General features: G+C 42.7%; 1 non-coding gene across 1 annotated transcript; it reads right to left on the bottom strand.

Annotated features, from left to right (window-relative positions):
* Nucleotides 1-13,165: 13,165 nt before the first annotated feature.
* On the bottom strand, nucleotides 13,166-13,247 carry trnas-uga (transfer RNA serine (anticodon UGA)). Its single transcript has one exon. It is a non-coding gene; the product is annotated as a tRNA-Ser (tRNA).
* Between the last annotated feature and the right edge of the window lie 227 nt (nucleotides 13,248-13,474).

Raw genomic sequence — 13,474 nt, 5'->3', positions numbered from 1 at the left:
CTGTAGCGGTGAAAAGAATATAATTCCGAACACCTGCTGCGTGAAATTCATTTTCAAATTTCTATTCGCAGTGGTCCTTCATATGTGGCGATATCTATATCACTGCTGGCCATCCTGTTTAAGAGTGCCGTTACATATGTTCCTCTCTCTTGCGCTGCAGGGAAAATTGTCTGCGCCTTTTCAGCCAATATTTCCTGGATATTTCAACATGGTATTCTTTATTTTTTTCAATCATGTCCTCTTTAAGGACACAGTTACCGGCCACTGATCCTTTCTGTAACAACAGTAACACATTTGCTTGACATGCGAAGGTGGCCTGGATCAGTAACAAGGAGAGCATTCATTTCCTTCTGTCACAGCGAACACTGGATTCATGATGTTAATCTCTGTCAAATGCATCCGAAAATGTGCTCTGAAAGCTTAATTTGAACGCTGTCTGGCGTTTCTCAATGTGTGTCAACCAAAAGCAGAAATCCTCAATCATAGTTGGGAGCAGTTCACATATTCGAGTTTCGAAGCAGCAGACACGCATACAGTTCATTCAGTCAACCACGGGAATGAAAAGATTTACAGGCACAGATGAACTATCGACTCTTGTTCTCATACTGTTACTAATATTACCGTGTGGCCTGAAGTCTAAGCCTTGTTGTCACTGAAAATGAGGAAATCACAGACAGGCTGCCGAATGACGCAGTATGTATTTTGTTTTCTTGTTCTCACAGAGTTCCAGGAAAGTATGACAGCGAGGGAGAGGAATGCAAGTCAAGTACAGCTCTGGTGAAACACCCTCTGTCTAATTCAGTCATCAACAAGAAACGTGAATGCGACTAAAGCGGGAAACCTTTTCACAACTCGAACAAAGAGCAATCATGAACAGTGACCACCTCTTTGACATCTCAGATCGCCTTTGACCTTCCCTGAATATGTATAGAAACTAATTTTTGTACACCTCAAAGTGAGAAGTGTTTGATTTACCGACAATAAGTGAGTCGCATGTCCTTGATTGCCACACAGGTTTCCAAATCAGCATGCAGCCAGGTGGCAGTTGCTCATGGCTCTGCTGGATAATGCACTATTATGAAGAAAGAAAAGGAAAGTTGGAACTCTTATTGGCTCTGGGTTTCGAATAATCTTGCTACGTGTTCTGCCATTCTCGGATTCCAGTGCTAAACCAGTTTTTCCGTTCATCCGAGCAGCAGGAGAGTCGGCATCTCTGGCAGGAGCAGAATTCATCATCTCCAGTGATCACTTTATCTGAGGAGAGAAAATGAACAAAGTTTCACACAGCAACTAATCGGAATTGCATTCCGTTTCAGCATGGCAGCAGATATGGGCTCGCAAATTCAAAGCCAGATTTGCTGATGAGAACAACAAGCACGACCGCTCAGATAGAGCAATTCCTTCCCACCGCTTATCCTGCAGGACTGGTGCAGTTGCTGTGAGTATGCTGCAGAGTATCATCAGGTACATGCTCTTGGGTTTCCGGTTTTGGCCTATGTGCTCACGTGGCTGAGCAACCTGAGACTCTGATTTCAGATTCCACTTCTTAAGAAGGCTTGTGTTTGCATCCCTGCGCGGCCACGTGTGCCAATGGACTAAGCTGGCAACGTTTTGCAGGAATGAGTTTTGTTAAAGTTGTAACCCGGCTGTGATGTGGCACAGCACAAAACAACTAACATGTCAGTGCCCATGTTTTCCCCTTCTGCTGTAGTTGTCACGTTCCCCTCCAGCTCGAAAGGCCACCAGCATAATATGCGACTCAAAAACAGGCTGCGCCAATCTTTCATATTCCAGACAATTTGCATTTTTCACCGTTTCTCTGAAAGTGAATGGAGATATTTATTTTCCTGTTTATGTGAAATTAGGTTCTACATTGAATCTGCTCGCAGTTTTCTGTTATTATTGCGAAAATGAGGGATATTGCGATATGAAACTTGGTGACGTTTCCCTAATTTCCTTAATTTCTGTCCTGATGCGAGAGGCTGGTGATTGGTCCTCTCGATCTGGTGGAGACATCAGCCCAATTGTTAACCTCATCTAATCGAGACTGCAACTGGTAATCTTCACTTTTCATGGTTCATTGTTAGTCAGTTCTGATTCATGTTACTTGAGCACTTTCCTGGAAGTATTGGTGCACTAAGGCGCCAGTACGTTGAAAGCACCATTTGGAATTGCCTCGCTACAATTTGTGTGAGCAGCCCATGACCCAGACGACTCGCTCTGCCTCACAGACAGCATTCATGAGTCCGTGTGTCTGAACATAGGTTGTCTTTGTCAGTTCTGCTTCTGTTCATCAGTTGTCAGGTTTTGGTTTCGCTGGAGAGCTGCGCATGCAACATGATTTGTGAGGTATGTTCCGCAGCCAAAATCTTCCACTGAGAAGTTGGGAATGTGTCAAGAAGAATGGTCATTGGCAGCCTAAGACCAGAAAAAAAATGATTCGTTGCTGGTTTTCACCGAAGCAGCCTGTGGGAGTTATCTCAAATGGGAGAGTACTCGCTTTGCATGCGAGAGATTGCGGGGTTTCTAGCTGCATTCTCCATCCCCTTTTAGAGCGGCACCGTGGCTCAGTGGTTAGCACTGCTGCCTCACAGCACCAGTGTTCCACGTTTGATTCCTGTGCGTAGTTTGCACATTGTCCCTGCGTCTGCGTGGGTTTCTTCCCACACTGCAAAGATGTTCAATGCAGGTAAATTTGACATGCTAATTTGCCCATAATGATCGGTGCATTAGTTCGAGGGAAATTGGTCTGGGTGAGTTACTCTTTGTAGGGTCGGTGTGGACTCGTTGCGCGGAAGGTCCTGTTTCCATACTGCAGGGAATCTAATCTAACCATCTTCCAGAAAACTAGCCACTGACCAAGTGATGAGTGCCTATTCAAACTGGTGATCGCCACTGCAGCATCTCAACCACTCTATTTGCCAAATTTTCACGTTTATTCTTTTTCAACATTCCTGTCAGTATAATGATCCATATGCATTTGAAATGTTGAGAGTGTACCAGACTCCACCACTAAATCTGACAATTCATTCCAAACACGCAAAACTTTCTGTGTGAAAATAAAATGTCCTTCAGATCCCTTTTAAATTTTACCACTCTCCCCTTAAACCTGTGTTCCCTTGTTTTGAACTTGCCTGTCTTGGGAAGAAATATTCATTGACCATTTACTCTGCAGTCTCCCTCATATTTATATAAACCTCTGTAAGCCCATCCCTAAGCCCTCAAGCTCCAGGGAAAATTTTCATATCCTACTCAGCTTTACGCTACAATCCTAACACTGTAAGCCTTGCAACATCCTCATACATATTATCGAACTTGCGCCAAGTTCGCCATTGAAAGGGCGTGTGTTAAAGTGCCTGAAGTGAGGCGATGCTGAAACACTCATCCTGAAAAACGTGGTTGCGGTGGTTTGTGTGGCAGCATGACAGAGGTGTCGAAGGAGCTGTCTTTAAACTATAACCTCGATCCAGTCATTGATTTGAATTCCTACCACGACCAGAACCACAGGTGAAGACGGGAACTCTGTTTTTCATGAAAGACCTATAAACATTGAGATGTCAGGCTTTTATCCCATATTCGGCTGATTTTTTGACAGGAACTTTCACTAACTAAGGCTGAGGGACTGCCCAAACTCAACGATTCAAAACCATGTGTGCATTTACTTGACTATTCGAACACAGGAACTCGGACTCATTTTTGTGTGTTTCACAGTTACTCGGAGAAAATTTAAAACAACCTCCGTTTATGCAGAAGATTTCAAAGCTGGATATTCTCCACTGAAAATGCACAGGGAGAGGCAATCTCTTTTTGTTTTTGTTTTAAACTGATAACTTCGACTTTTAAACTGACAGGATAACGAAGATCTGTCCATCGTCTTGGGCACCTTTAACCGTATTAATATCCGCAAAGGGAAACTCACACTAAGAGGAATGGGCTCATTGTGGTGAATTGTTAAGGCGTGGTGTGTGAATCAGAGTGAATAGTGGTTAGTAAATACTGACACTGGCATTGAACGTTGCAACGTCAGCTCCTCACTCACCTGCTGTCTCATGTCTCCCAGTCATCATTGCCTTTCATATTTTCCCCTCGTTGTGGTTCTGTTCGCCGAGCTGGAAGTTTTTGTTGCAAACGTTTCGTCCCCTGGCTAGGCGACATCATCAGTGCTTGGGAGCCTCCTGCGAAGCGCTTCTTTGATGTTTCCTCCGGTGTTTATAGTGGTCTGTCCCTGCCGCTTCCGGTTGTCAGTTTCAGCCGTCCGCTGTAGTGGTTGGTATATTGGGTACCAAGCACTGATGATGTCGCCTAGCCAGGGGACGAAACGTTTGCAACAAAAACTTACAGCTCGGCGAACAGAACCACAACAACGAGCACCCGAGCTACAAATCTTCGCACAAACTTTGAATATTTTCCCCTCGTCCGTTCCACTTCTCAACGTATTCCCGACTGCTTGCAAGTGTTCCCTTAGAAACTGCAGCTTTAGGAAACGTATTATTGGGATAAAGTCATTACTCAATGGGATGGGATGCACCGTCAATCCCTAATTACCCGAGAGATTGTAATTTTGAGTTACTCCGCAAAACCCTGGATGTCCTCAGTACCGAGGTTACAGGCATGATGCCACGAGGCAAGGATTTAGACCTAGTGACATTGAAGGAACAGCGAGATATTTTCAACTGGGAAACGCGAGATCTTTGTAGGGATAATTGCGGTGATAGCTTTCGCTTGTATTTGCTGCCATTGTCCTTCCAGACAGATGCTGATCGATGACTGAATTTCTCTGGCAGGCTCCGTGTGTGTGTTCTTTGTGCAATCAGGATTTAGTTTTCATTCGGATAACTCACAAGTAGAGAATTAAATCTTCACTTCCTGACTGGGACTTAAAGTCTGTTCTGGGCAATATAAACTCAGTCTCGTATGCAGGGATGTCCATTGATACTGCAATAGCATTTGGGACCTGACCTGTACAAACGCCTGTGCCTGCTCTTCACGTCATAATCGACTTCTCAGCAGCGTTTCTCTCTCCAAGTTTCCAAGTCGGTTCATATTATCACCCTTGGTTTCAATGTGAAGAAGGCAATGCTGTGATAATCTGAAGTTGTTCAGCAGATATACTGTAGCAAGTTAAGTAAAGATTGATGCTAACACGAGCTCGTTTTGAGCTGTGGTGATGTGTCGACAACAAGAAAGGCATCGTTCAAATCGCCTCATTCCGGATGACGGGCTCGAAATGACCAGTGGTTTCTTGCTGAATTAGTTCATGGTCTGGAATGTAAAAAACTTCAAATATGAAAGTACAGCGAAAGGTAACGGTTCACAGAGTGTGGAAATCCAAGTGAAACAGTGACGGTGATTATATTTGCTGATTTTTCACCATGTGATTGCTGTTTCCATGATGTGGACGTTTACATTACAAATAGACAAACTGTCACAGCCAAACCTGATCTTTGGGTCAGTGACGGAATTGGTAACACGCCTTTTATGTCGAGTTAGGGGATTGTCGGTTCGCATTTAAAATCACGAGGATGCAGCGTGCTAGTCCATTCCTGTTGTCTGTCAGGAACGGAAGGGTTTGGTTTTTCGAATTTACTGTTTCTTTCGTCCACTTTAAATTCTAGCTCAGAGCTAGAATGTCTCTCACTGTCTGTAGAACTGGCTTTGGTTTAACCAAAAGCTGCCTTTTAGCGGCTGAACTTGCATGTTGGAGCGGACAGCTGAAGTGAAGCACAAGGAGCTGGTCAAATCCTGAGAACTCTGCCACTCTTGTGTGTCTCTTTCTGTGGAAGACACGACGTGGGTAATAACACAGTGTGACTATGTCAAACTTCAATCCCATTGTTGTGTCATCTAAGATCAAAGTGAGAACCTCACTGCCATTTGCACTGGAAACATCAGAACACATAAGGTTATGGACCAAAGCTGGAAACTGGGAATAGAATAGATGAATGTATTTAAACCAGACTGCACCATGGGCCAAATGGACTTTTCCATTCTGCAAAACGTGAAGACGAGTAGAACACAATCTGCAGTGAAACTGATCAGGAATGAAAGGGAAAAGCCATTTCATTGAGAATAAGTGCAAGAGCGTCTGTCTTCATTCAGTGTAATGTCGTTGGTAGGATTTGGAACTAGAACTGCCATGGCATTAGTTCTATTTTCGGACAGGGAATGAACGCTTTATTGTGCAAATATATCGTGGTACCAGTATTTCTGACCACTGGTCCGATCCTGGTAATGCTTGGTTTTGTGCCAGGTTATCAAAATTCAAAAAGATGCAGGTTTTGGAAATCTGAACTAAAAACGAGAATTGATCGAGAAACCCGCTGCACCTGGCAACATCTGCAGAGAGAAACAGATTTTGTTAGAGCGACAGAAGCAGGTTAGTTATTGATTTCTAGATTATACTGTTGGGAAAATGATAATCTTACCTGTTGAATCATTGCATTTATCAAAATCACTCTTGAGCTTACAAATGTCGAATTTACAATCTTAAAAGAACTTAATAAGTTGTCATGCTACTTTCATTTTCCTGAGCTGGTGGAAGGCTATGTTTTAATGGCTACATTTCCTTTTGCTTTCTGTTATTTAGCAGTCACGTCGAATGGAGAATTGTTTCTTCCAGTGTCTACCTCAATACGTGTCTCTGTTTTTCTATATTTCTCTCTGTATCCTACTGGGCATTTTTAACATTCTCCGACACTCTAGCTGTCCATATCCCTCATTTCTTATTTCTGCTCTTTGAAAAGCCTGACAGTCAGAGACAGTTTGAGATTCGAACTGCTGAGAGGCTTTCTGACGCCTGGCTGGAATCGGTCGAATGAGTCTCACATTCTCTGTCACTTCGACCTGAAGCAAGGAGACATTTCTTCCTCAAAATCTAAAGACCCTTTCGAAGTTAAAGTTGAATTCCTTATCCAACATAAAAAGAAAGTAATTACATGATAGCTGAAGAAGAACAAGGATTCATTTACTGTTGGTCTACAACCAATGGATGGTGACAGCAGAGAATGAGGGTGATCAGGTCGTGGTGTCAGTGCCATTACCACTACATTCCCCGGGAATGCTCCAGTGTCTCCTGCTTCACCACTTAATTTCCACCAAACTGGAAATAAAGGAATGAGAATAAGAGGATGAGAAGCAGAAGTGCTTGTGGAACTGCGGTAGGAATCTCCAGGTTAAAATAGTAGTTAAAAAGAGCAACATACACTACTGGATTTAAACCTGGAAAATGAAGCCGGAACACAAAATCAGAAAATATAGCAATTCAAACAGGACACTGAGTGTTTCGATCAGCGACATAATACTTGCGAGAAATAACGAGCTTTCAATACAATGAGCAGGTACCAGTGTGATGGGAGGTGCTTTCACCAGCTAAGCCACGGTGCAACGTTAAAAGCCAAATTTGTCGTCCATATGTGCAATGTCTGAACCACTTGATCACAGGAATTCGAAACGCGTTTTCTGTATTAGCGTTGCTCAGTATAAATGGCAATCAAACTCTGCTTGTGCAAAAACAGACATTTCAATGCTGAGCATTCCCCACTGAAGAGGCACAGAAAAAGACAGTATCCTCTTGCATTGGCATCCAACAGATATTTTCATCTGTTTAAACTGACAGAATAAAGAGGATGTGCTCATCTTCTCTCGTGTCCCATTAACCACATTAATACACACGCAGGGATTTTCAAACCAAGATGAACAAGCTCATTATTGTGAATTGACAGCAGTGGTGTGTGAGTCATTGCGAACAGTGAGAAATAAATGCTGAACCAATAGCACTGACACTGAGCCTTGCACCATCAGCTCCACACTCACATCTTGTGTCATGTCTCCTCGGCATCAGTGCATTTGACTTTAATTGTTCTACCCTGCACCTCTCCTCAAGTTATTCCCGACCGCTTGAAGTGTCGAATTAGTACATGCAATTATTAGAAATGCATTTCTGGGACACAGTTGTCTTTCAATGAGATAAGATTCACTGCCCATCCCTCATTATCCCAAAGATGTAGGGGACGAGTTACTTTTGTCAACTCCTCAAATACGCCACTCCTGACGCCACTCTGTCAATGTAACTCACTGAGGGAAGAGCAAACTGACGCCACTCAGTCAGTGTTACTCACCCAGGGAGGGGCAGACTGACCCCACACTCTCAGTGTAACTCAGCAGACTGATCCCACACTGTCAATATAAGTCATTCACTGAAGAGCAGTCTGACCCCAGTCTATAAATGTAATTCCCTCAGGGAAGAGCAGACTGATCCCATTCTGTCTACGGCACTCACCCAATGAATGAACAATAACCCCACTCTACCAATGTAACTCGCCAGGGAAGAGCAGACGGAAGCCAGACTGTCAACATAAATTATCGAGGGAAGAGAATACTGACCCCCCTCTATCTGTTTCACTCAGGCAGGGAAGAGCAGACTCTCACCACTCTGTGAAAGAAATTCGCCCAAGGAAGGGCAGACTGACACTACTGTATCTGCGTGACTGACACAGGTAAGAGCAACTAACCAAACTCTGTCAATGTATCTCCCTCAGGGAAGAAGACCCTGACCACTCTCTGTCCATGTAGCTCACCCAGGAAACAGCAGACTAACCCCACTCTGTCTATTTAAGTTCACAAAAATCCATTGAAGTACGTCCTATCCAGACACTCCTATTACAGAGACATCACTGTCTCTGTAACCGCGTGCGTTCAATGGCGATTCCAAATCACCTGCAAATGTTTAGGATGTGGCAGCAAACCAGAGCAACCACACAGAAATTGGGCGAATGTGCAAACTTCCATCAGGCTGTCACCTAAGCCTGGAATGGAAACCAAACCCGACAGCAGTCGTGATTATAAAATGGCAGAACCGAAACCTAGCAAAAAGAATTGCGTCCCTGTGTGTTGCAACGAAGCTGAGTATTAATTAAGCCCCCCTTACTGGAGTGAATTTCCATTTTCATCACTGCCAACCTTCTTCAAAGCAAAGCACGCACTTGCTTTTTTCAGACTTCCTATATCGCGCTTTCATCCCGCTTTTTACCGAATCAGATTTCTGACTTTACAAACTACGTCATAACAGGTTGACAACTGCAGAATGAGCTTTGTTCCGTTCTCCACTGATGTTGATAGTAGTAATCCGGCATATTCGAGTAGGACTTGATGCGCTTGCGGGTGGTGTATTCGCGGCATTTTGGCTTCTTTTTTTCATTTTCGGTCTACTATTTCGAGTTCATTGCGCAGACTTCTGAAGAAGACTTTTTGGAGTCGAAATGATAACTGTATTTTCTCTCGAAAGAAAGACGTAGCTTTATTTCTGTTCTCTTATAAATTGATCTTCTTCTGATCTTTGCAAGTGAAATAGGGTGCATGACTATTACTCGGTTTTAGTTTCAAAATCAAGAGAAACATGAAGGAGAGAATGTCAAAGAACACAAAGTTCTCAGTTGTTAAGATAATTTTTGCAGCAATGGTGGACATGAAGGTCAAATTAAGATAACGGTTCAAGAACATTTAGTCTGTGGAAGTGGTATGTGACTTTAGTTCCAAATATATGTTTCCGTTCTTCTGGTGCCAAATTAGATGTGCTGTTGTGTTTTAATATTCATAGTCCATAAACACCAGCAACATTCGTAAAAATAAATATCATAATTAGAAAGAATGCAGAACCAATTTACAGGAATGGATCCAGCAACTAATCCGTATGTTCTGACATCAGGTAATGAACTTGTGAGCACAAGAGAGGAAGATTAACCGAAGATTTGGAACTTGAAATCGTCTTGACGGAATTATTTGCAAGGTTTTTGCGGTAGTTCTAGAGTCATCAAGTCCTTGAAAAATACAACACGGAAATTGGCCCTTCTTTCCAACATGACCATGGTTGGAAAGAAGGGCCAATTAATAGGTCCTAAATTAATAGGTCCCATTTGCCAACATTTGACCCACATCCCTCTAAACCTTGTTACTCATATATCCATCCAGATGCTATTAAATTTTACAGTTGTACCAGTCTCCAACAATTTCTCTGGCAGCTCATTCTGGACGCGTCTGAAAAAGTTGCCCCTGACGTCCCTTTTAATTCCTTACCCATTAATTTTAAACCGATGTTTTCTAAATTTGGACTTCCTCACCAGCCGAAAAACACCTTGACGAGTGAACCTATCCATGTCCCTCATGATTAATAAATAGCAACGATTTGACTTTTTGTCATATTTGTCAGGAGGGAAATGTGTGGAGATTATTTGTCGAAGGTTTGAAGTAGAAAGTCTAATGTACAGATGTTTAGAAATGCATCTTGGAGAAGTTTTTAACAAGTCATTGAAGTCTAGTAGCAGTTGTAGAAGTCTGTTGTGAAAGCTGCAGGAGGATTTCAGGGCACGAGAACGAAGCATTATTTCCAATGTATGGTGGCTCAGTTCGACCGCACTTGGACTACAGTATGAGGAATTATAATCCTCAATTTAGGAAAGATACTAATGCCATATGAGGAATACCACGAATGGTGATTAGCCTTGATATCATGGATGAACGTTAGTCCTCTGAATTGAAATTTTTTTAACAGGTTCAAAACAAGAGAGGTAATCTCATTGAGAGTTGCAAAATATTTGAAGAGATAAACAGGGTGGTGCAATTAAATTTTGTTCCCTCATTGGTGAATCTAGAAGCAGTAGAGGACAATTTTAAAATGAAGCACTGTGATTTATGACCAGGATGAGAACTATTGATTTTTGTCTTAGCCTTGAGGAGTCTCGCTATTCAGCACGACAGTGAGACTTGGATATTTGGTCTTTGAATGCATCACTATCAGCCTGACCCGCCGACACTTACTGCATCACTATAGACCTGACCCCTCACACTTCCCACCTTAATATCAGCGTGAACCCCTCAAACTTACTGCATCACTATCCATCTGGCGCCCTCACATTTACTGCGCCACTTTCATTTCGATACCCTCATTTTGACTGTGTCACTATCAGCCTGACTGCCAAACACTTACTTTGTCACTATAAGTCATGCCCTTACACTTCCTATGTTACTATCACCCTGACTCCTTACACTTACTGTGTCACTATCAGCCTGACTCCATCACATTTATCGTGTCAGTATCAGACTGACGCCTCACTCTTATCTTGTCACTAAAACACTGTCCCGTCACATTGACTGTGTCACTATCAGGCTGACCCCCTCACACTTACTGCTTTTCTATCGCAATGCCCCTCTCTCACTTATGACGTCATTTACACCCTGACACCACAGACTTGCTGCGGCACTATCACACTGAGGGCCTTACACTTAGTGTCACTGTCATCCTGACCCCTTACACTTACTGCGTCACTATCACACTGTTGTCTCACACCCACTGTGTCACTATCATCCTGAACCGCTTACACCTATTGCGTCACTATCACTTTGACCCCAACACACTAACTGCATCAATATCAGCCTGACCATCTCACACATACTGCGCCACTACCAGGCTGACTCCCTCACATATACTGCGTAACTATCAGACTTACCCACTCATGCTTACTGCGTCACTATCACCCTGACTCCCCACTCTTACTGCGTCAAGATCATTGTGCCCCCATATACTTCTCTCGAAAGACAGACGTAGCTTTATTTCTGTTCTCTTATAAATTGATCTTCTTCTGATCTTTGCAAGTGAAATAGGGTGCATGACTATTACTCGGTTTTAGTTTCAAAATCAAGAGAAACATGAAGGAGAGAATGTCAAAGAACACAAAGTTCTCAGTTGTTAAGATAATTTTTGCAGCAATGGTGGACATGAAGGTCAAATTAAGATAACGGTTCAAGAACATTTAGTCTGTGGAAGTGGTATGTGACTTTAGTTCCAAATATATGTTTCCGTTCTTCCAGTACATCTTTTTGACTCCCAGAAAACATTGATTGTTTTCTGTATTCACTTTGTTTCGCGACATCTGTCTTCTGGTCGACCAGGGGTAACTTGAATTTGCGTCTGCATTGAATAAGATTTCGGTCTTTCTTTCAAGAAGGAAACCTGTGCATTATGTACCACTGATCATGCTGATGGCTAAGAAGTTCAAAATGAATTACGGTTTATGGATCGTGAGCAAGAATTAAGTGATCCACTTGCGAACAGATGTCACCACGCCCTATTCCTACATCGGGCCTGAACGGTCCATTGGCAGAGTCTGCAGACAGGAAATGTCTAAGTGACTAGTCCTTTGTTTAGTTTGATTTGATGCCAATGGTAGTGCTTATTTTGGTGCAGAAATGTGTCAACATCTCTGACGTTAGAGTCAAAATCTAAGTCACATCTACTCATAAGGGTCTTCTCATATCGGAACATGCTGACATGAAAACATCTAACTCTGATAGCAAAGGTTTTTTTCATTAAACTGGGAGTATGTTTAACTAAGCAATTCAGACAGCCAGGATGAATAATTGGCATTTGGTTCTTCAAGCTGAGCTCTCCACACCAACTGCTCCAACGAAGGCCGTGGATAAGATCCCCATCGATTATTTTGGTCAATTTTAACCTCAACAACAACCTTTTGTTCTGAACAATGATACACCACAAGCAGAGGGCTAAGTCTGATTTTCATCGTTAATTTTCGATTTCAGTTCTTAATGCACAGTTTATAACGAATGTGGACAGCAGAAGACCGTAAACATTCCATTTCTAATATTTCCAGAAAATTCTACTCCGCTGATATCGCCTTGCCTTTTCACATCGCAAGCCAGGAACCTGGATCAGTCGAGTTCCTTTCCACACATGGAGTTGTTTTTTTTCTAATTCATTGACTGCTGATATAAAAGATTATTGGCCTTGAGAGTCAGCTGTAACTTAGGTCGAACTTTCTCAGCTTGACTTTCAACTGATCCTAAAAAAAATTCATCACCTGCAGGTAAATGTATTGCATTGCTTCTTGTTTTACTTAATTCCACCGCCCCCCCCCCCTCCACCCCAAACATCCAAATTTCACGATAGTTCGACAAATGTGTTGAAACTGATTCGTGTTGGAAGTTGGTAGCTTTTTGTATCTCGACATATAATTTATTCAATTAGATGACTGAGTCAGTCTTGAAACTACTTCGGATTCTTCACAGTTGAAAATTTACTTTCGATTGAATGCAAAGCTCAAGCTCCACGAAATCCAAATCCTGCAAAACAATCAATGACTTTTAAGAGATTCTGCGCTGTGAGCAGGATTCGAACCTGCGCAGGGAGACCCCATTGGATTTCAAATCCAACGTCTTAACCTCTCGGCCATCACAGCTGCGGGCATTTGGTTAATTTTAATAGTAAAACAACTGAATTCATTTGTTGGAAGAACAAATTGTCAAGACCCAAAGATTTCGCCAACTCCTTTGCAGAGACCCAGACGAACGTTACCTTAGCAGATTGACAGGCTTTCACCACAAACTAGATTCTGACACAGCTGAAGTTGTGGGAATGATTCTTGGTCGAATTATAGAGTCACGGATGTACACCACGAAGACAGGG

Source organism: Chiloscyllium plagiosum, unplaced genomic scaffold (assembly GCF_037043375.1).
Source record: "Chiloscyllium plagiosum isolate Xiang-an unplaced genomic scaffold, Cpla_swu_hap1 HiC_scaffold_45, whole genome shotgun sequence".
NCBI classification, from domain to species: domain Eukaryota; kingdom Metazoa; phylum Chordata; class Chondrichthyes; order Orectolobiformes; family Hemiscylliidae; genus Chiloscyllium; species Chiloscyllium plagiosum.
The sequence above is the reverse complement of the archived record's forward strand: the minus strand, read 5'-3'. Positions and strand labels throughout refer to the sequence as shown.